We start from the raw sequence: 25,617 nt of genomic DNA, 5'->3' as shown, positions 1-25,617 counted from the left end.
ACTTTGCTGTTTTGTAAAATGTAATAATACTAAAGCAATATAAATATAAAAGTCACATAATTTTTTTCAGAATTTTTGTGTTGTAGAGTAATGTAGTAGCTTAGTAAAATTATCAAAAAAAAAAACATATTTATAAAAACGTCAAGACATAAAAAGAAAACAAGAGTTTACCTTTATACGAATATAACTAAGTATGTATATTAAATATTATAATTTTCTAAAGACTTATTATTGTTTCAACAGAATTTATGACAAATAATATATACTACCACACAAAATTTATAATATTAATAAAAATAATAATAAAAAGAAACACAGAAATAAACTCTTAAAAAAAAATTAAAGTAAAAAAACTGGTAATTTGTTGGCTACAAAAATAAAACATTAAAAAACAGCAGTCTAAATGTGTTTTCACTTACTCGGGTTAAAAATAAACTAGCCGTTATTTGTGATTTAGCATTTTAGAGTAAACTACGAATTACGTCCCTGACATTTAAATGGTCTTCTAAAGTCTACTTTGTGGAAACCAATAAAGTTAGGTTATAGTGCCCTAAACACTTTAGCGCTGCTGCCGACCATTACACATCAGTATTTTTTCCAGCTCTTAAGGTCATTGTTTTATAATACGAACATAAGAAACATTTTCTTTTTGAATATTATTATATTTATACATAGGGGTAGTGTACATACATAAATAATATTAAATACAGCCAGTTTCTCTACTCTTATATTTTAAAAAATAGCAATAATACACCAAAAGTCACTACGTTTTTATGGAAATATGGTATTTTCGTCTTATTAATTTTAAACATTTTTTTTTTTTTTTTTAACGATTAAGAGTTGGGAGAGTAAAAAACTTTCTTCATAATAATTACGTCAACGAAATGTAATGGTTATAAAACCAAAAGAGTCCAAATTGTTGAAGTAAGTGAGCGAGTTGGGATTTTTTTTATAATGGACATGCTATTTGAATGATAATTCTAATTAGACAGGTCATAATAATGAAGAATAATTTTACAGAAGACTTTTACGTTTATTATTTCCGCTTTAAAAATAATTAGTTTAAAAATAAAGTTTATGGAATATAGACATTTTTTTAATGTTATTTTGTGAAAATACTATAATAGTACCTCTAATCTGAAACGCAGTTATTGAAATAATTTATTTTTATTTATAATGGAATAGGTAATAATAATATAATATTAACTGACAGTGATACTTTAGCTATAATACGCCTATATGATTTAAATTATGGCGAACGTGGTCTATGGAATTATTAAATGGTATGTTGTAAAAATGACGATTAATCACAAACATTCAAACATATAATGTTATTTAATTTTAGACTTGATGACATTTTATGACCCAGTAGACATATTATGAAGATGGGCAATTTGTCTTAAAAGTTATAACATCTATAATATATTTAAAAAAAAATGATAGTATATTATAATGGTGTACAATTTCCGGATTTCTAAATTTATATTTAATGTTTTATAAACATGTTTGATTATTTATAGATACAAAATACCTAAAAATTAAAATAATATAATTATAATAATTTTAATAAACATTCAAAAAAACGAAAAAATACATATTTATCAGTAATAATTTTATAATCATAAAATAAATATTGTTATTTTTATTTACATTCTTAGATAATATATCAAGTATTTGCATAGACAATTTTGAGGATTTTTTAATATAATGGGTAGATTTATAGCAAATATCGAAAAAAATTGTTTATGAATAATGTAACGATGACTAATTTATTTATCAAACTATAATTTATAACCACAGGTATCCGACAAAGTTTCTTTAAGTGTTTTTCATAGTATTTGTAGGTACACAAACAATTCAACACTTAAAATGTTCGCACCTAGCCTAACCTAATTCAACCCAACCCTACATATTATCTCAAGGTCGTAACTAGATATACGATTATTTGAGATATTTAGTCCCAAAGTATGATGATTGATGAGGATAATTGATTGTCCATTTATCTTTACGTGCGTAGGTACACATATTACACATTATTTTTTTAAGAACAATTTTCATGTACAAACAAGGTTCGTTGAGGATTTTAGTTCTCTTCCGCCTCAAATTCTACACAGGACTTATTTTTGTTTCTAAAAACCACCCGGGGTCAAAATAAACGTGTCGAAACGTGGGCAAAAAGGTGTATTTTGAAATCGAATAAATATTCGTTTACTCGGATGTAGAAAAACGATCCGTGTTGTGTTGTCACCTGCGCCAAACGGCGTAGGACGTAATCGAGTTTACCGTTACAGTTATGTCGTGCTCGTGAGTATAACTACACATATAAAATATACATTTGCGAATAATTTATTTTATTATTATGCCATTTTATGGCAGAGAAGTTGTTGTATATTTGTAATAAAAAATATAAAAATTGTACCAAAGAACTATTGAAAACATATTTACAAACACAATAATAGTGAATGATTGGTAACTGCTGTAGGTCAGCTCAAAGCATAACATAAGTTATTTATTATATATTAAACCTACCTATTGTTTTATTTATATTATTTAACATATGATATTATGTTATAGCTATAATTTATCAATCAAATCGAGCCTATGCGAGAAAAAACAGACACCAATGTACCTGCTTCCCTGTCATAATATCGTTATGGTTGAACTCGCTTTGAAGCGCAAATATAATCTTTCAATTTTCCGTCACACTATAATAAATAATAATTATTATAATATTATGTGAGATTTATAAATATTATACGCATTACGGGATCCAGTTAGCAGCGGTCGCGTAATGTATTTTTTCTATTTAAATTCTTTGGATTTCGAGTCATTATATTATAGGTATAAGTACTCTCGTCGTCGACCGCCTTTTTTCGTACGTCCGTCCGACGAGGAAATATTTTAAGGGTCCGCGCCTTCATTCGTCGCATTTGTAAGCGCCTAATGACGGCGACGTCTTCGACACTCGTCGTCGGGGTGGAGACGGACTACAGTGAACCGGTTTACAGGGTGGGCTAGGAGGGAGGAGGTGCCAGCAGCAGCAGCAGCAGACACCGGCGTAATAATCATATAGCGGGGAAAAATACGAAAAGAAAAAACTCACAAAACCTTCTCGGGCCCGAGTCGGCAGTATCATTAAGATAATGTGAAATAAATTGAAGGCAGGCGGTAAGAAAAAAAAAATGCTCGAAAATCGCTCCCGTCCATGACACACACACTTACACACAACGATGAGGACGTTGGCATATCATGAATGTGTGCACCACGCACACAAACAGATATACACTCTGCGCGGTTATCGTATCCTTTCGCCCGATAATAATCGTTTTTTATTTATTTTTTTTTTGTTTCATGTGCTTTTTTTCCTCATTTAAACGCACGTCACACGGCCTCCGCCGAATTCAGTTCGGTTTCTCACGAACAGTAAAGATTTTTCACCGGACGGAGACGATTAATAACATTTCCAGACTAATCGACCGCGCGCGCGTATGTGTGCATATAGGTCTCGTGAATATGATATAATGACGTATATCATATAATATTATGATGAATCTGATATCTGAAGTGGTTATATAAAAATATCTAGGCCACGATACCCTTTTCCTAACTATGATATCCTAAAACTGAATTATATACATGAAAAAATATTTCACAAAAAATTATAACCATAAAATAACATTGCAAAAAATATTATTATTTAGGTACAATATTTTTAGACTGAATAATATGTTTGATTATTCAAATTAGTTATGCTGAGTAATATCATTGTATGCATGTCAATAATTCTTATTTCTATGATATTATTATACCGTAGATACAGGAATAACTAATTATTTTTAATTAATATTAATCTAAATAAAGTAAAAATGATTAGCTCGCTATACACGTTACCATATTAACTAATATAGTAATAACAAACACTAGATCAAATACGAATATTTTATTTGTTTATAAACAAAAACTTTTTGATAGAGGTCATAGTTTTAGATTAATATTTACGCTGATTATTTATCTCATTTATACTCTGACGTGTCACTATCAAAAGTGTAATGTATAGTGGTTTGTTTACGACGACACTTCCGCAAGAGTTGTCGTCTCTCCTACTCACAGCCACCTCTTTCAGAACAACAGAGATATCGTTTTGTAAGTTATAATCACGTGACGTCCGAGTGCACACGAAAACCATTTCGGTTGTAAATACTGTTTTTGTTTTTGCATCCGTCAAAATAATTTGATTTAGATACTTATGTTAGGAACCTTTTACCCAATTATAGTTACATAATATATATCATATGTACACCATAAATACATATAGTAGTATAATTGATTTACGCGTAATACCTACCTACAATATGTTATGACCATTTAAGTACAATTTTCATGTAGACGATGAGAGACAGTAGTAGTTACAGCATAAATAATAAGTAATTATAAAATTTAAATGTATATCTATGCCAAAGAGCATTATAATAATTCTACAAAAATAATATTATGATGCAGTGCAGCATTTAATTTTGTATAATATAGTTACTGTAATCTCATTCAGTGTCAACAAATCATAGCTTTCTACAAACAAATATTTCTAAAGAACAATAACGTTTATTGTATCTACACCACAGTAATTACTTAAAAATTAGGTCAACTATTTATCTGAAACACGGAATCATCCGTTAAAATATATAAAATATACAAATGTATTAATTTTTTTTTTTATTATTATTGTAGGTAATGGGTGTTGTTTTAATTACGATAATTAATCCATTTTACGTCGAAATAATTTCCAAAAATACTGACGATAAACAAATTATTAAGTTTTGATTGTGATTTAAATTTTAAAGAGCCGGATTATATTTTAGCTTATTAGTTTTAAAATACCTAAGTATTAATCTAAAAATTGTTTTTTTTTATATTTTCTAATATTATAATAAGTAATTTAGGTAATTTATATAATAAACATAATTTTCTGAGTGATAATATGCAAATTTTAATATATATTTGTATATAATTATTTTCTAGATGTTTGCTAGTTAGTAATTACTCGTATAAATAATGCATCATTTGTTTAGATATGCTTTTCAATTTTTAAGTACTTCATTTATTCTTTTTACCTGTTGTCAATACACTTAAACATATACGAGTACAAGGAAAGGGATACAATGACAATTAATTACTAAAATATTTTATAAGTGGTAACCAACTCAATGTTCAATCTAATTATATATTTTGAAGTCCAATACTACACGTGAAAATCACGTGAATATGTGATTAAATAAATTCATGTTGAACAATAAATTCTAACGAGGCGCTTAAAGCAAATAATAAATGTTGTTGCTTAATTGATATCACTAAAACAGTATAACATTTAATATTTAAATATAGTTAAGAAGTAAGTAATAAATAATTTAAATATGTTAAATAATTATCATTACAAATACTTTAAGTGAAGCTGAATAGTGCATACATTATTTCAGATGTATATACGTAATAAAAATTACCCATTTATTTAAATACTGCTGTTTACTTCATAATATTTTTTTTTATTGACACAGAAAGTTTTTCTAAAAAAAAAGAAAAACTTTGTGATTAATAATTTAAAGTATTTTCGTTACCTACATATTGTACATTAATTTAATGAATTTTCATTATTTAAAAACATTTTAGATAGTTATCAAAATATATGCGCTTTAGATTTCTAACTTACTAAATATATAGGTATACATTTATTATTTAAAAATATGATAGACAAGATTATAAGTATAGTGGAGCATAAAAAAGTATAATAATTATAAGTAAATAACTTTATATAAATAGCAAAATGAATTAATATTTAAAACTTAGTTAATTACGAAGACAATTAATGAGGGAAATGATAAAAAATTAAAATAATATAGAATTCCTTTACAGTAAAAATATTTCTATATCTCTCTGAGGCTCTAATATATATCCTAATATTTGTATCTGATTTTTTTAGAAACAACTAACAAATAAAAGCTTAATAAAAAAAAAAAAATTAGAGTTACTAAAGTCTACGATTTCTGAAAATAAGTTTTAACATGTAGATAAAGTGACACATATACGCCAAAGCATGTAACAGTTGAGTAACAGTTTACATTTTTTTTAAAACAATAATAACAATAATTATTATATAAAATCAAGTTTATGATGTTATTGAGTTAGAAATTATATAGGTGCTAAAAATTATAGTGGTACTAGTATACTATGAATGTGATATTCAGTCAGCCTAATAAATGGTATTGAGTATTATTTTGTACGATTATTTGATGTTTCCCAGAATAATTTTCCGGAACATTTATTATTATAAAGTATTATATTACCTTTTGGATCGAAATCATCCAAATATTTGTACTGTTTAATAATATGTGACAAGCACGTCAAGAAATTTTTGATCCGGATGTACAAGTCAACTTCCATTTTAATATCACAAATTAAACTAAACATTTCTCAAATTTCAATTAAACCTTTAATTTCTTAAAACTTATTTAAACTAAAAATAAAATAAATTATGTTTACAGACAATTAGATAAGGACGCTATATAAGATGATTGCCTATTATATTAGTTATTATGAATGGTAAGTGTTTAGTGATTAAAACAATGCATAGATAACATAATATCTAAAGATTGATTTGAAAAATTTTGTTAGATTTAATACAAATCAAAATTCTAAAAATATATTTTATTTTACCTATCTTATAATAGTTTCTTAAATGAGAACGATATTACACTATAGAAGAAGATACCTAGTTATACGTGTATATTAAATCAAACTAGGTACTTACTATTTCAGTTAGTCACCAGTCACCATATTGTGTTCGATACAACGGTCAATTTAAATATCTATTAAGTTACTTTACTTTATTTTATTCACGTAAATATAAGTCACTAGTAAGTAATCCTCCACAGAAATATAATATCATGAGTTATATTTAAAATAAAAAGGACAATAATACTTTTTTTAAAAAAAAAATCAACCAATTATTGCTTCTTTTTAATTTTGACATTTTTTACGTTATTACTTTTGTTTTATTAATTCATATTTGAATAAAATATAATAATAAGTGGTGTAATTTCAAGACTTATACTATTTTTATAATTTACATTTTAATATTAACTCAAAATATATACTAAATAAGTAGGGATTTTAAAAATATTTTATTATACATGCATACACCTACCTAATTAAAATCAAGACGTTAAAAATGTTGTGTATATTTTAGGTCCATTTTAGTAGTGTTAGGTATTATTAAAAACAAAATTATACAATAAGTAATTATTTTTTTTTTTTTTTATAAACTTCTATTATTACTGATAAAATTGCGCTTTTATTATTTTATAATTGGTATCATAACTTTACTGATTTATAATTGAATCTTAAATATTATTGTTAAATACTTTTTATGCATAATAAAAAAATAGATTAAAAATTAATTGGGTAGGTATATTAAATTAAATTAAATTAAAATTTGCGATAAAAAATAATCGGTTTAGGTTAATCTACTATTATTTTTAAAGGAATATTTAAAAATGTAAACGCGTATATTGTATTTTATGAGTTGCCATTCATTATAGCTCCATATTTTATTAAATATATTTCAAAAATACATATCATGAAAATAGAAATTAAAATGTTATTAAATATATTAAATATATGCGATACATTTGATTTTGTTAAAATAAATGAAACTTTTTACTTATATTTATAGCACAACTGTACCTCTTTAATGTTACATTTATACGAAAATGTTTATAAACAATGAATTAATGAATTTTTATTTTATAAAAAAAAAAATTACATAATTATATATATATATATTGTAATAAAGAAAACTGTTGTGTTGATGACGGAATTTTGTACCGAAAAAAATAATTAAAATTGGAAGAAATAATAAAAAGATTTTGTGAGAGAAAGTCTATCAAAGAAGATTTATTAGTGAAGGCGTAGTGAATATTTCATACATCTTGAAAATTATAATCTTTAAGTGTTTGTACCTAATGTCGAATTACATTTTCTGAGTTAACTTAACTTTTCAAGATTATTTTTAATTATCATTAAAGCATTAAATTTAAAGTCTATATATACCTATTCATAAATAACACAAATAATTACTTTAATTTAATAGAATACTAAAATTAATAATCGGTAATAATCTAGCATATTTTGAGTTAATAAAAAACATAAAGCCAATATATTTCATATAAATTACATAAAACCTAAGTTCTAGATTATCAAAGTTAATTTAAAAGAATATGTAAATAAATAATCATAATATAAATGTAATTTAATGGAGTACCTATTGTTTTAAGTAATACATTAACAATATTAACAAATCAACAAATAATATAACAATTTTAAGTTTATATTTATTATTTAACTAAAAGTTTCCGAAAAAAAAAATATAGATAATTATTATCGTGGATAGATACGTTAGTTTTTTAATTAATTTAACTAATAATAGACATAACCATTGAGTAATTACTTTTTACACCACTATTGTCTCTCACAACTATACATGGTTATTCACCGAGAATATTTTACCATATTTTATTTCAATTCTGGATTTTTAGAATTTTTAAGTTGGTAAACTTAAGAACCATAATATTTTAAAATTAGAGATTTTCTACATCACCTGAGAAGTTTCCTATAACGATATTTTTTTTTTCAAATGAGAACCATACTTTTTCTATTTAATTGTTAATCAAATTATTTTGTATCATTTTACAAAATATTAATATATCTAAATTAAAATTTAAATAGATAATTGATGAATTATTTAACTTTGTACATAAAGAATATTAATTTCAGGGTAGTAGATTCAACAATATGAAATATAATACTACATCAATTTAATTTTTTTATTGTCATGAGAAACTGATAAAAAAAAAAAAATCTGCATTACTTTATTTAAATTATTTATATCGACTTCAATTTTTTAAAAAGAAGATTGAACTAACACTTGGTATTATTCAAAAGATATGACAAATCTAAATAATAAATGAATATATATATATATATATATATAGTCCTTCAAATTTAAAAATTCTGAATATCCGAATTCCAACATATTATGTATTAGAAAAATGAAAAATAGAAGAGAGATTAAACATACTCGGAAAATCACTGTAATTTTAGTTATTAGATTTTTAGATGGTTTTGTTTTACATTTTAATAAAAATAAAATTAAAGTTACGGTAATATAGTAAAATAAATGTATTAGTGCCGGTAATTATCTAACTAAAAATATAATGTATAATATTTGACTGTTATACAATAGTGAATTCTATAGCGTTATAAATGGTTCAATTTAATAAATATTTTTATCAAACATGTTGCTGAAATTAAATTTTTTAAATATAATTTCAAGAAATAAAAAAAAATTATTAATATAGTGTATGTATATTGCCTATATCGGTATTGCTTGAAGAAATTTAATAAATTATGTTTTATTGTTTTGTATGAAAGCATAATATTAAGTATCTAACATAATATTATTCATGAAATTTATACATGTTATGTAATGCGAAGTTTGACATTTAAATTTAGCAATACTGCACTATTTTCAATTATTTTTCTTAATTTATTATTGTTTTAATATTGATTTTTAAATATAATTTAAAACAATAGTGTTTGACTTATAAATATAAAAATATGGTCGAACTAAAACATTCAATGTTTTTCAAACAATCACCATTAATATTTAAATCAATTCAATTAATAATAAAAATAATCTGTAGTATTCTAAATTCTTGCTTTGATTCATTTAATATTGTAACAATGATGTATCAACCATTTATACAAAATATGATATCATAATTCAAGTGAACGATATTATAATTTTATACTTATTTCTGTTAAGCTTACGTTTTCAGCTAAATATTATTTGTTATGGTTTATAGTATACACGTCATACTTAACTCACAATGACATCATTTCAATATTGTTTACTGTATTAAATCATATACGTCTAAAAATACATGAATATAATAATTACGCAGTACATAATATACTTGTTATACTATGTTACAAATTCTTCTGAAAATAGTTAATCTTAAATCATAATAACAATTAATAATATTTAAATTCAATAGATATATTTTAATAAACATAATTACATAATGTTCATTATATAATAAGCTATAATATTGTCAAACATAGTTTTAGATTCTGATTTCAATGAATGTTTCACTAACAATATAAGTACATAAGGTTTTTCGTAAATTGATCATATAGCACTTAAAAAATATCAAAAATGCATAACCAATACAATATATTTTATAAGCACTTTAGGTTAAATATTTGATAAAATTCCTAAAAATGTAAATTATTTTGTAGTTAAAAATGTAAAAGATATTCAATATTTATGGCTAAAGCTTAAGTATTTAATAAAAAGTTCCTAATAAATAGTTCACACTGGTACCAAAGAATTTATCATATATAAATATTAAACATACATTTTGTATAGACAATTGAAGTTTAAACGAAATTAGATATTAAACGAAGAACAACGATTTTAGTTATTTTAAATTTAAATATCTTATTCATGGAGACTTGAAACTTTTACACATCTTATATACATAATATGACATTTTCAAACATAATGTTTTTAGTAAAATTAATTAGTTACTTTAGAAGTGAAATAAATATATCATAAATATTAAATATTCTTAGTAATACATACATGCAGATAACACATTTTCTCTTAAAACTGTTTTTCGTATCTATATGATGGTTTATTATTGCATTACATCGAGATGAAAATACATTACTTTAACTTTTTCAATTGCAAAGTACACTCAACACCTACAATTATATAGCAGATCAATTTCTTATTTAATATTTTAACAATTTTATTATTTTGGAAAAAATATATTATATAATATATACACAACAAAATTAAATTAAATTTTTTATAATTTATACAAATAATTATGAATAATTTTATTTATTTAATTTTACACTTTCAAATTAGTTGTATTATTATTAAAATAATGTTTCTAACTGAACGATGTTAATTAAAACATTGAATTTATAATTTTGATTTTGATTTATCAATACCTCTAATATACCTAAATGTTATATTATATCAAAATCCATTGCCACCCTTGTATTAATAATTCAATCCAGTTAATATAATTTGTTTTAGAAACTTTGTTATTTATATAACTAGATTTTATTAATCTACATAAAAACTGTAAACTTTGATCATTTATTCGAAGAAACTGACTTGATGAAAATTCATTTAAGTAAACGAAACAGGTCATAAAACAACCTTAAATTGGATTAATTTCTTTGAGGATTAAAGTTCTCTATACGCTTAAACAATTATCTTTAAATAATTGGTTTCAATCGCATACCAAAACATTTATTTTTGTGAAAATACACATAACTATATTATATGGTACGAAATTTGAATACTATAATATTATATTAGTTAAAATTTTAAGTAATATTTATAGCAGTGAAACTAATACCTATGTATTTTTGATATGATACTTAACTGACAAAAAACTAATTAAAAACCAAGTTATCATTTATTATATAATATATATTTTTAAATGTTAAAACATTATCATATTTTATTAGTATAAATAAAGAATATCTCATTTAAATATAAGTCAGTAAAGTAAATTGATCTACCAAATAATTTAAAAATACATCTTTATTTTATATTCATAGCATAGGTACCTACATATGAAACAATAATTCTTCATTTTAATGAAATTATTCAAAAGCATGTAATTTTGTTATCTGACTCCTTATGAAATACAGATTTAACTACAAAATGTCGTTTGTCGAGTGCAGCTGGAACAACGAAAGTTTTTGTTTTCAACTTTTCTTCGAAACTGAACACGTTCATTAAATTTTACTTACAGTTTAAGTTATTTAAAAATAATAACATTTTTCCCAACTGTTATTTTTGTGTATATAAAAACTATACAGGGCTTAGTGTATACTTATATTCATAGAGATGTAACGTATAATTTAACGATTCATAAGTTGCATTGCCATTAGATATGTAAAATAAAATGAAATAATTATAGTAAAATAATAAATAATAAACGAGTCATCCCTAACTCTCTTTATAATTATACAAAGTTAAGCTCAAATAATTGAGTATATTAACATATTGTTTACGTTAAATAAACGAATTATATTATAATTTAATTTGTCTTATATAATTCACAATAGTATTAAAGAAAACTACGAACGATTATTATTACAGCAAATACCTATACAATAATTGTCTTTGTTTGACTACCGATTCGGGTCTTTAAATGAACACAAAATAAATATAGCTGTGAGATTACTTTTGAACGAAGTAATAATAAAAAAATTTAAGTTTTTATTATTTCACAGTACTATTACATTGTAATTGGTCATACAAATAATTTTTTCTTGAAAAGGACCATTCGTAAGTTAAAATCCTCAACTATGAAAAAATATATTTTATTTATTAAGTAAATTTAACAGGTGGAAGGCTTTTGAATATATAATTAAGTAATAAGGGCAATTGACAAAAACAATAAAAAACAGATAAAAATAACTAGACAATGATTTGGTAAATCCAATAATTTAGATTTAGAATATTTAAAAGATATAATTAGGTAATTAAATATATATATATTTGTTGTTTGTATAAATATTTTACTCATAAAAATAATTCTTCTTAACATCAACATAAAATTAAACTGAAATTTATTGCCATTAGAATAATAAAATCTATTGATTTGAATGTTTTATTAGCTAACAATGTTTAAACACGTAGGAATGAGAACCTGCACCATGACTATTACGATAGTGCTGATTCTTTTATTCACTTGCTTAAACACGATTAGCTAATAAAACATCCAAATTTATAAACTAATAATGAATAAAAAATAGAACGTTAGTTCTGTAAAAATAAGAAGGTAATTTGTTTCTTATTGAAGCTATGAAATGTAACCATTTATTGGATCATATATAAACACAATATTAGAAAGTTATTTTCTTAGATTTATCGAATCTAAACCCAATGAAAATTGAAGGTTTATATGGAAGTTAATTTATATAGTTGAATTTGTGACATAAGCAATTCTTTAAAAAAATGTATATTGAACTTATTTCAGGTCTTTTAAATACGTAGATAAATATTGAGACCTAATAATGGTCCCTAAATAACGTGATTACAAACGCAAAAAATATAAAGTTTTTAAGATTTATGTCTGTTTAAAATGTTTAGTATCAATAAAACTTAACATTGTATATAATTTATTCAAAAGATATTAATAGATATTAATATATAAGAGTCTTATTTAAATTATACAACAGTTGTATTTGTTTGTATTTTATTTTATAATAATGATAAACAATTAAAAAAAAAAAACATATTTACTTTAAATTTTTGTTTATTGCTCAAATGTATTTAAGTCTAAAATGACAACATATATCTATATTAAATATATATTTTTTTTATTTCAAAATGATCATCCTTATGACCTATGATTTTGCGCATTTTATATACTTCGTAGAATGTTGAATAAAATCATGGTTAAATAAACTTCAAAATATAAAAAATACGTTTATGATGTAGGTTTATGAGTATAGTATAATACATATTTTAATTTATAATTAAAAAAAAAAAAGATTTTTCAGATCAAAACTTGCTCCATATATAAGTATATAACATTATGTATTATTTCTCTCATTATTGTGGATCGGCAATACAGATATTAAAGTATAACAGAAATAAAGTAATTCAAACGTCTTTTGGTCGAGGTGAGTAGTTGCATAGAAATCGCGGAATTTTAACGGCCATAGGTATGCCCAGTCGTCGGATTTCAATAATCCAAATGCTTCTACGCCACGTCCCGAGGTTCCTAATAGTATATCAGTATCGGCGGCGGTCGTCGTTGTCTGAATAAACATGGTAAAAAGAAACGGAACACACTCACACGCGTTCTCTCACACATACACACGGGTGTATTCGGCAGAGAAAATGTAGAATAAAGATTTATGGAGAGAAAAAAGCCTGGTCGTGAAAAGCTGCCGTAAATATATCGCCGCGTGGCGGTGGCGGAACGAATATATATATTATATGTATATAAATGCAGCAGCAGTAACCGATATATACATATATATAGGCACGCGATAGAGGAGAAAATAATAATATATATATATATATAAAAAATAATAATAATAATAGAAAGAAAAGAAGAAAGAAAAAAGTGAATAAAGAGAAAACCCGTCGTGTGTGTGTGTGTGTTCGCGAGTATAGGGAAAAGGCGCACTATCCAATCGGTTGTCGGTGAAATATACGGTCCTGGGGCCTGTTTGCCGGAGTTGGCGTGGAGTGTCGGTTGTGGGGGTGGTTAGGGGTTCCGGGGTGAGCGGCGTGTTGTGTAATATGTTTTCTCAAACGTCTTTCGAAATAAATTGTTTTCCCGGGCCTGCGACGACGCGTGCTCCTCGACCTATATGCAGATTTTAATACGGTTTGGCATCGCCCGCGCCCACACTAACCCAGGCTGACTCTGCGCAGTCATGTTCGTAATAACAATAATATACACAGGTAATGTAATTGGTAATCTTTTGGGAACGTTATCGTCGTATCCACTCGTGGTGACCGTCATTGTGACTTTCGCGAATCGCGAGCCGCTTAGATCTTATCTATGAGGTTATACCTATAACCTGACCTAACCATAAGAGAGTACCGCGTATATGTGGAACTGCTATTATACTGCAGATTTATGTGTATTTATGTCGGCGTTCGTGTGTGTGCGTTGTGTAACCTAGTGAAATCAAAAGAAATCAAAATGAACATCATCCTGGGATGGAGTGAGAGAAGTACTTCTAAAGACAAAACAAATCGCGACCGTGTGTAATTAATCAAAATTATATATTTCTGAAACGACCCACTGCAATTAGGATGACATAGTCTATATTATTGAAATACATTTACACTTGATCTAATAAATTATTAAAAGTTTGCAGTTATGTAATAAATGAATTTGATATTCCTATGATTACGATATTAGGTATTTAAAACAAATTCATTAAATTAATGTTACCTTTAATTTCTGAAATAAGACGATGACAGGCGACAGCTATAGTGTTCCGAAACCGATAAGCACCTATAGTTTATAAGCCTATATTTGAAGCCAAGTAGACACGTTGGGTAACTTATTTTTAAAAATACTGGCAAAACTTAGGAAATGATTCTGTCTTACAGATCCTTTAATTTAAGGTGACCAAATAATATTTTAAAAAAGCTCAGAAACACACTTGAGGAAATTTAAATTATTTAATGTAGTCTAATGAAGCCAAAAACAAGTACCTATTGTTTTACAAACATCGAACGTATTATGATAAAACATAAAAATAATTATAAATCCTTACTGCAGAGATTTACATAGAAAATAATCAAATATTATTACCTAACTAACTATCGATTTAAGTTTCTAATCACTAATAGTAAAAAATAAACTAACTTTATTACACCAAATCGAGAAAATTATTTAAATATTATTTTCCACCTCTTTGTTACTCGCCTAAACTATTATATTTTGATCAAAACTCTTTACTATATTACTAGCATGCAGCGAATAACCTTCTGAACAATAAAACTGATCCCCATTCCCTGCCTTTTTTATCTCAAGTCCTTTTAAAAGTTCATTCGTATTCCATGTTTCCATCATTCTACACTCCAATCGATTCCCTATAATATTTTTAGATCTGTTACATATTATGAAGATAATGGACTCCAAAGCTATTGTAGGAGATACTCGATCTGAACTAGTCCTTTTCAAATTTTTATATTTGTCATTAAAATATAATAATATACGAAAATCGTGTTATTCATTTAAATTGTACAAAAAATGTATTTTTTTTTTTACTTCATATTGTTTTGAGTGCAAACTTATGTGTATTTAATTTATGTGAATTATATTTATATTTTATATCCATTTATTTAATAAATAATAAATACACATTGATTGATCAATCAACGTATTGTAAAATTGATACTTATAATATGTTCTATAAATTTATAAACTCAAAACCTATATATATATATACACTCATATAAGACACATACCATTGGCACAAATAATTTGTAGTTAATTATGCGACAAATCAAATATTGAAAAAAATAGAAAATTAGGTAGAAAAATAGGCAACTTAAGATAGATTTTAAAACTTTGTAACATGGATGTAGTCATTAAACATTAACTACGATTTAAGCAATTTAAAAAATACATGGTAAATATTTGTATTTGTATTTTGTATAACTATTAACATTTTATTTTAAAATATTTATAAGTAAAATTAAACATCTGAATTATTCATTACCTTCAAAAAAATGTTGATTTTATCGCCATTAGCATTTACAGTAAATCAATTGATACCTATACCTATTACAAAACTCACAAAGGCGTGTAATTTATTAATTGCATATTTTATATAATTGGCTGTCAAAGGTTAATAAATATTTATTTTTATTTTATAAAGAATACTATTTATAAATTAAATAATTACGTCTGTGTAACGAGTGTCGTCAGTTCAAATAGCAATAATTTTAAATAATTGATATTGAATTTACCAAAATAATACATCGTATATTTAATACGGTAACGAATAATGGTAATTTATTATTAAATATAAGCACTTAAGTCTCTCTCATCACAGAAAATTATGGCAATCTCGATATGCAGATTTATTTTAACAAATAGCCAATTATAATAATATTTTATTTTTAAAAAACTTTATAATTAATCAAATAAAATATACTTGCCATACTTTATAATACAATATTACTTGCACCACCATCGGTACCGATAATTGTACATAAAAAATAATATAGGTAATAAGTAGTAAGTACCTATTTATTCATAATTCAAGGATACAAAATTTTAAACTGAGATTGAAAAACTTTATTTAAATTAAACGTTATAACATATTTACTTTTTAATTTTTTTTAGTTTTTTTTATTTGATTATATTTTTGTCGGTGTCTGTGACAGCTCGACAACTATTTTATTAATCAAAATTATAAAAATATAGAAAGAAAGAAAACAAATACACAAATACAGTATTAAATAATCTAAACAGCTTCCAATTCAAAATTGATTTTTTTTTTTTTTACGACTGCTGTAAATTTAATTTTAAGCAACAAATCATTTATTTATTAATATTTTATAAAAATTTTAATAATAATGATGAATTGTGCACTACAAATCAATATATTTAATAATTTTGCTATAATACATTGATTTTAAATCGATAAAATCTATTTCACTCCTAATCCGAAATTTTATAGTAAAAAATCTATTCTCAATTTGTAAAATAATGGTCTAGTAGTTTTATAGTATCGAGGTCATAACATGTATCTTTGATGTCAAATCAAAATCTTTGTATAACTTTATTTAGTTCATTAGCTAGTACTAGTTACTAGTGTGTTACATGCCAAATCAATATGCATATACGTATTATGTAATATTCATCCACTGATAATAATAAAAAAAAAATGCAGGTATTCTTCGAAATTGCACTATTATTTCCGCTCTGCCGAAAGCGATATATGTTATATTTTCGAAACTACTCATCAGGGAAGTCTGGTACAATATTTCTATTCAAAATCCTGTTCACCGAGACCATTATAATACTGTCCCCTGCAATTATATTTATTCCGGATTCAGTTGCCACTCGACAAGTCAAGTATTATTGTACCACAGTCAATAAGTGCTACAATCAAACATTTCAAAACGTCGTGTGATAAAGTAACGATCGTAATATTATATTTCGGTAAGTACTTTCCAGTTTTATATGAATATATAGTTAAACCTCTCTAGAGTGGACACTGTAGAAAAATGAAAATGTGTCCATAGTGGCATATTTGTAGGAAAAAAGATTATGGACCAATCTGACTCTCATCACCAAATTGTCATTTTATGTATACAAGTATGACAAAATCTGTATTTTTACGAAACTAAAAATGATAATAATATTAAATAAATATTTTTATAACACAATATTTTATACTTAAAATATGGTTACTGCAGTTTCCACAGTCAATATTATTTAATGAATCGAAATACCCAGAAAAATTAACACTAAAACAAGAAATGCAGAACAATTAAAAATTTACTGAAAATTATTTTATTTTATTTTTTAACATAACCAACATGTTCTAAGATAAAATTTAAAATTATTACACAAATATATAAAAGTGATATTATATTAGTTTGACATCGGTCGATTGATAAACAATCCTGATAGACAACAAAGTGGTTAACTCTAAATAAAATAATTTGTTGATCGACCGATTGCGAACTATCAGTACCATAATACTGGTTATAGATTAGATTAGGTTATAGATTTAGAACAAAATATCCCAATTAATTAATAATTGTACCTATATATTATATTATTTGTAACTATAATATATTACATTAATAATACTGTTAACACGTAATTTTACTGCAAGGGAACAGCGATACATATTATACTAAATATTATTAAATTACTATATTACAAAATATATTACTTTATATATTTTATATTTTACTAAATTCATATTTTCAACTTGACTAACTTCAATTGATATTCTTTTTTTAAACATTTTTTTTTTAACTACTGCATTGTATTGTACTGAAACGTATAGCGTAATCAAACTTCAATGCATAGCTTTAGGTTGAACTCTAAAACCATTTAAAGACAATTGGTACTTTGTAGGTCACATTATAGTTTAACTTATAGCAGAAAAAATCATTTCAAATTAAAATAACGTATTACTTCTTCGTATATATTTTGAATTGGGATATTTTTTTTTAGTATCCGAAAACTTCATGTTTTTTTTCAAAAATGTATTGTGTTTAAATTCCCTAATTTATTTTCACATTTTCTGGAAAAAAAGCTGTTGTTTCTTAAATTTTAATTCTTAGTTAATAATGTCTTCAAACAAAATAGTTTTTTATGCACTGTATTAAACTGAATTCCTATTATAGTGCTTTTTTTGAAAGGATGTGAAATAAATGAATTCCACTTGACTGCGATAAAAAAATTATCTAGATCCCTCTAACGAAAACTTTCAAATGTCTATAAATGGTGATTTCAATGTACTTTATATATAATATATATATATATATTTTTTTTTCTTTGGTTCACAATTCATAGTTTTAATGGTTGTATTCATTTCTCAAATTGCAATCTAAGTCAAATATTAAATATCGATTGAACGCTTGCTGCACCAATATAAACTATTGTAAAGGTACTTATAAAATGTATTATATAATACGAGTTGATAGATATATTTGAAAACATTGAGAGTTTCGTAGAAAATGTAATTTTTGTAATTCTTTTATTTTCTTTAAATTTTTTTAAGGTAGAACAAATGACAAGCAAATATTGTACCATCCAAATGACTCTTGGGAAATCAGCTGTAAATATAGTTTTGCAAACTTGAAAATAAATTTCCACATCTAAAATAAAACTGCGTCATATTGAAACGTCTCAGCGAGCATTATTTGTAATAATTATAGAGTTCGTACCTAGATACCTACCTATATAATAAGTAATATAATATGTATGCTTATAAATATATATTGTAGCTGTATGGCTACTGAAATAATGCGATTATAAATTGCACGCGTATAATAACAATATATAATAATATAGCGTTCATTCAATTCAGTTCACTTTTCAATAGAGTCACGTCAGTTTTCAATATCGCGTCTCATTCAGTCATTCGTCGTTAACGTCGGTATTGTCATGCTAAACTGGCCGGCGGCGGTGGTAGCGGGGGCGCATAAGTCGATTACAAAAATATTATCGCCCTCGTGTTCGCCATCAACTATATAATATTATGTATAAGGGTATTGCAGCAGAGTCTCGCACTGTCGGGTCATTATTAAACGTCGGTGGCGGAGGGTGTCGTTTATTGTTATTATTATTTTTCAAGTCGGAAAACCGTCATTGTTCGATGGTAAAAATTTTACTTTTTCTTTTCTCTCTAGTAGAGACTCAAATATTGTACACATTTAATACACAACAAAAAATAAAGTCCGGAAAGAGCTATCAATTATATTCGAAATCGGACGACGGATCCGCGCAGTTTATATAATATAATATATATTTTCTTCCACGTCTATAGTTATTTTTTCCCATTACCGACTATAAAACTTTTCCCGCTTCTTCGTTGTCCGCATATTATATACAGTAAACTTCTTATTTTATTTTGTTTCGTCGGTGGGGGTGGCGGCGTGGGTGATGCAGGGGCGGTGATTTTTTTCCCCTATCTAACGATTTCCGAACTCGTCCGAATTTCTGCCAAAGACCCGTTATCGTTTAGCCCACTGGCGTTCTGGTCGCTTAACGACTTCCTGAGACGACACAAAAAGTCCTAGTGATATACCATATTTGTATACCTATATACTGTGCAACGAGACGGGTTCTTCAAGTATACGTGCGTGGGTCATATTATTACTATACTATCATCATTGAAGGCATGATCCTTGCCGACGATATCGGAATGTGGAGACGTTTCCGAACGATAAATCTATATGTATATAATATAATATTGTATAAAGGGTCCGAAAAGTCCGTTGATTTGTTAACTCTATGATATATAAATATAGGCGCAAAGTTGATATAGTAATAATAAACAAATGTCCACGGAAACGTCTACTACGAGTTGTAAATAATATTAATATGACATAATAATACATATAAGTATATACCTACAGTATAATAATAAAATAATTTATTAAATATTTATTTATGTATTTAACAACCATATAAAACTATCGAAAAATGTGGAACGACTTCGCAATAGCGTTTTAATCGAGCCAAAATATTGACTCAACTCAATAATTTAGTATGGATCGAAAATTAAAAAAAAAAAACAAAACTACAAATGCAAAACAATATTATGATATTACATTTACGAAATTATACAATCATTATGTATATATAGATACCTAACCACAGTATGATATAATTAATTTTGTGTTCATACGTTTTAATGAGTTTTTATGACAGTTTGACATACCTACCTATATGATAAATTAAAAAAAATGTATATGGGTTACGTTAATGATTTTTTATATTCCATAGAAATGACAAGTTTTTTGTAGTTTATTGACGATTGAAGTTTTTTTATGTGGAGACATTGTTTAATCAAATTTACCCATTAACTTTTGAACTGTGTATGATATTAAATTATTACTAAATTAAAACAATGAAAAGTCTTTTAATTTGCTTTAAAGCGATTTTATTTTGTTTTCGTCCATTTCAACACATTTAAACACATTGTTCAAAAAATATTTAAACATCATATAGGTATAAATGCGTAATAAATGTATAAAACTGTTTATAAAGCATGAAAATTAAACGTTTACCTACAATAAGTAGTAGTAGCTGTAGTATTGTTCTTCTGCCACGGCTTGTTTTTATTAAAAAATACAACAATAAATAGGTATACTATCGGTTTTTATAACGACGACTGTTTGTAACGAATTTTAATTTGATAATTTTAACATTCAAACAATGATTATACGGTGTGTAAAACGATTAGGACGATTTTACGATATTTTTCAAACAAAAGAAAATTAAATTATATTATATGTCCGACAAATACGAATAGTATAGTATAATAACAATAATGCCGATAAACCTATAACATGTGTAAGTAATATTTGAATACATAATATTATCTAGAATACACTCATGCACGAGATATTTGCGAAATAACGACGTAGTTTTAGTGGCCCTCACGAAAAAATTATTTCATATAATAACATAGTATTTTAACTTATTATTAAGTATAATAATATTATTAAAATATTTCTTAATAATTATTACTTATAAACTTAAAACCTTGTTATGGATTTTTTTCACAAAATGTCATCGCGTTTGCACAAATTTGCGGCTTATGTTGGACCAAATATTATACAATATATTGTATCATAAAACTCGAAATCCGATTAATGCAGTGTGTATTTATAATACGCAATATGTATATTATATTACATAATATATTTTATAGTATTAATATGGTGGACGCGGGTCGTGGGGCACCGGAGAAAAGTTTCTTCGCTCCACCGGAGACTAAGTTTGCGAATTATTTGGCTTCGTTCAATCCAGGCCAAAGTGCCGGTTAAAATAACATAATAACACTGTGTAGCTTGAATAATATATAGATATATAATTATGTATAGATTAGGACTGCGCTTTCAAGCTTCGGATTGGGCGTATTTAGGCTACGTAAATATATATGTGCACAGTGTACATAGACGCTTGAAAAGCCGTAGAGACCTAATGAGGTTTCCGTACAATACTGTGCGACTGTCAAATTTAATTAACGTAATTCGTTGAGAACGCAGCAGAAGCAGCAATATTCGGTTATAGCCGCTAAACCTGTCCGACATTTTTAATACTCAGGCGTACAAAAAAAAAAAAAAAATAGAGTAAAAGAACACCGCTCAAGCTTGTACAACAGGATCATTTTTAAAACACGCTACTCGCTTTGTCCATAAATCCGTTAACGTTACTTAGTCATAATGTTATTATATAATATTATTTTAATATGTCGTCAAAAATCGCAACGGAGTTGATGAAATGCTAAACAAAATTAGATTAAGTCTTGAGGTATTTTTTTTATTTAAAAAGCCGTTTAATCATCACAAACAAAAGCGATGACATATTATTAAAATCCGGTCACGTAATGCGCGTATTATCGCTTTAAATAAATAATTTTTTTTTTTATATTTAAAATAAATATATACCTATGTGATTATAGCATAACCGACATTTTTAATACGAGTGATAAGGTACCTATTATAATATATACATATATTACTTAATAAATAAAAATTTTAATTTCATAATTAATTTTATCCATAAGACGATAATGTTGTTAAATTATTTCAGAGCACAATCAAATAGCTTTGTATGTGGAGAAAGAAAGAAAAAGAGAGAGAGAGAGAGAGAGAGAGACAAAGCGAGACAGAGAGAAAGAACGAGATATTTTGATATTTTATAGTGATTGTTGCCGTGTAGTACAAGATTCCAAGTAAGTTTAGTATAGTCGTATGGAAATAATTTTTACGATCCACATAATTCCTTTTGTTATCTTTTCCCGTCCACTGAGCGTGTATAGTTAAACATGTTGTGTAATTAAAGAAGACATTTTACACGAAAATATATTAAACGCTCATCGCTGTGTGTGCTAGCCTTTTCAAAACGGCGTGTATATACTTAAGAGTTAAGACCGGCTGGTGTTTATTTCATTATATAGTTCGTTATACTGCAGTGTGCGTGCACTTAAAAGCGACATACGTGTACATCGCGTATTATAACTAAATATTTTAAGCCGAGAGCTCAGTTCTCGAACGAGCTAACTATTAACTAAATACCTTCGTGTTGTTATTAATCAATAAGCAGAATGTATATGCGCGTTAATAGACGATAAATTCATATTCAAACCATTTTGTAAGTGTAAAACGCGGTCAATCGATTTCGGAATATCATGCGCATTCGAATACGATATATTATTATTATTTCACATAAAATATTATTGTATAATAGTAATCCGCGTCGTTTTATGTAATAGATACATCGATGCAGACATCTCGAGCTAATACACCATCATAACCTAACCTAACCTAATCTAACCTAACCTACACGTCATCGTCTCTTTGGACGCGTTTTCGAATATATTTCCTAATGAAAAACAAAAACATAAAAATAAAACAATCCATACGCGGTACTATATAATAATTTTTGCAAGTATAGACTAGTCATGGGATAAGGATACGGGAAGAACGCGCGAGTGCCTATGATATCCTTGTTCGCGACAAAATACCAGACAGGTGTCCATTACGATTCAATAATAAGAAGTAATTCGAGTAATGTTTGGACCGCAGTTTTGCACGTAGGTATATATATAAGTATTATAATGAAATTATAATATTATGATGTACCTTCGAGTCGCGGCAATCGTGCACAGACGTAGACGAGCGCGCTTTTCTAAAAAAAAAGTATTCTCCCACCACAAATCTATGGGCACAGGGCACACGGGACAACACAGCTGTTTTGACTAATAACGTTTTACATTACCTGCGCGATATGTGCATAATATTATTTCGTTGTCACAGGTGGTTGGCTTGGCGCGTGCACATGCTCTCCGTCGGTCGAGTCGATTAGTCCCATAACACACTCGTAAAGCTTAAAATATCTTATAATAATATAATACAGTATACTATTATTTATCTATCATGTAGGTGCACAGGTATAACGATGGCGGCGTCGAGTGCTGACCGAGATGGCTCGTTTATTTTTACGCCGAATGCCGATCATACGACACGCAAGCCGAGTGGTCCACGGACTGAAAACGAACGCGAGAGATTACGAGATGACGGAGAGTGACTGACTGCAGGGCGCGCGGGCGACACGCTTTACCGGTCTATAATAACACTGTTATTGATGTAAAAATACATTGTACACCGCACAGACGAGATAACGAATTTTTTTTTTTTTAATTTTATTTGCAATATTGTTATAATAATATATAATATTATATTGCACAGCGTTGGGTGTTGGCGTTCCGCTGATCCGCGACATCCGCGACTCGCTGACCGCACGAACGGTCTCGTTGGCTGTGGGTCGTCGTGAAAAACAGATCGGAAGTCTACAGCCGGTGCGGCGGAGACGCGCGACAAATGATGGCGCAATATTGTTTAAGAAGAGGAGTATTGCGAACGTTCCATATAAATTATGATGAGGACGTTACACAATTATGTACGACTATTATTGATATAGACAGTATTATACGTGCGCAGTCGTAAATTTTCAATTGCAATGTCCGCTGTCACATATACGAACGACAGTTTTAATCGATTTGTTAAAATCGTATCCACATTTCCGAACACAATTATTTGTTATTTATTTATATATATATATATATATATATATTGCGTGTGTGTGTAAATATGGTCGGACAATGTTTTTGATAGTTTTAAATTGATATTACTACGACACACACTGGCACACTGCACACATGTTACGAATTATTATAGAAAACTCCGATAAGACTATAAATTAAGTGTGTATGTATGTATATAATATATATAAACAGCCCAATCCATTCAACCAGCTGCACTCGCTTCATGGTAATCTTAAGTTATTATTTTTTTAAAAGTGGGCATTGACTAGTTAAAAAATTTCAAATGTTAATTTACAACTTTTTAGCTTAACTAGTTACTTCATCAATTTTCCAATTAACTTAAGTATTATAAGAGCTTATACTGTTAAAATAATTTAGATTTTTTTTAATCATTTTAAAAATAATCCATTAAGTCAAATAGAAACATTTTAAATAAAATGTATGATTTTTTAACTATTTACTTTCTTGTGTTAAATTAACTTAAGTTGAAATAATAATTTTCATATTCTTGCTTACCATTAATTATTAAACCTTATACGCGAAGTAACCAGTACATTTTTAAAACAATCAATACTATTCTAGGGTATAGAAATAATATACATATAGTTTATAAGACAAAAGTATAATATGCTAAATTATAATCATAATAAGTATCAATTTATAAAATGAAAAAAAACCTAAGAA

The 25,617-nt window shown here is 26.4% G+C and overlaps 1 protein-coding gene and 1 long non-coding RNA gene across 2 annotated transcripts in view; one reads left to right on the top strand and one right to left on the bottom strand.

Moving 5' to 3' along the window:
* The window catches only part of LOC114118975 (pendrin-like), a 63,376-nt gene extending 39,079 nt beyond the window's left edge, over positions 1 to 24,297 (bottom strand). The window contains exon 1 of the mRNA XM_027980420.2: positions 24,108 to 24,297. The gene's annotated coding sequence lies outside the window, so the exon portion shown is untranslated. The remainder of the gene's footprint in view (positions 1 to 24,107) is intronic.
* On the top strand, positions 23,795 to 24,698 carry LOC126549744 (uncharacterized). Its single transcript, XR_007603859.1, has 4 exons — positions 23,795 to 23,922; positions 24,146 to 24,209; positions 24,272 to 24,475; positions 24,578 to 24,698. It is a non-coding gene; the product is annotated as an uncharacterized LOC126549744 (long non-coding RNA).
* Positions 24,699 to 25,617: the final 919 nt, after the last annotated feature.

This window comes from Aphis gossypii, chromosome 2 (assembly GCF_020184175.1).
Source record: "Aphis gossypii isolate Hap1 chromosome 2, ASM2018417v2, whole genome shotgun sequence".
NCBI classification, from domain to species: Eukaryota; Metazoa; Arthropoda; class Insecta; order Hemiptera; family Aphididae; genus Aphis; species Aphis gossypii.
This window is presented reverse-complemented; position numbering and strand designations above follow the sequence as displayed.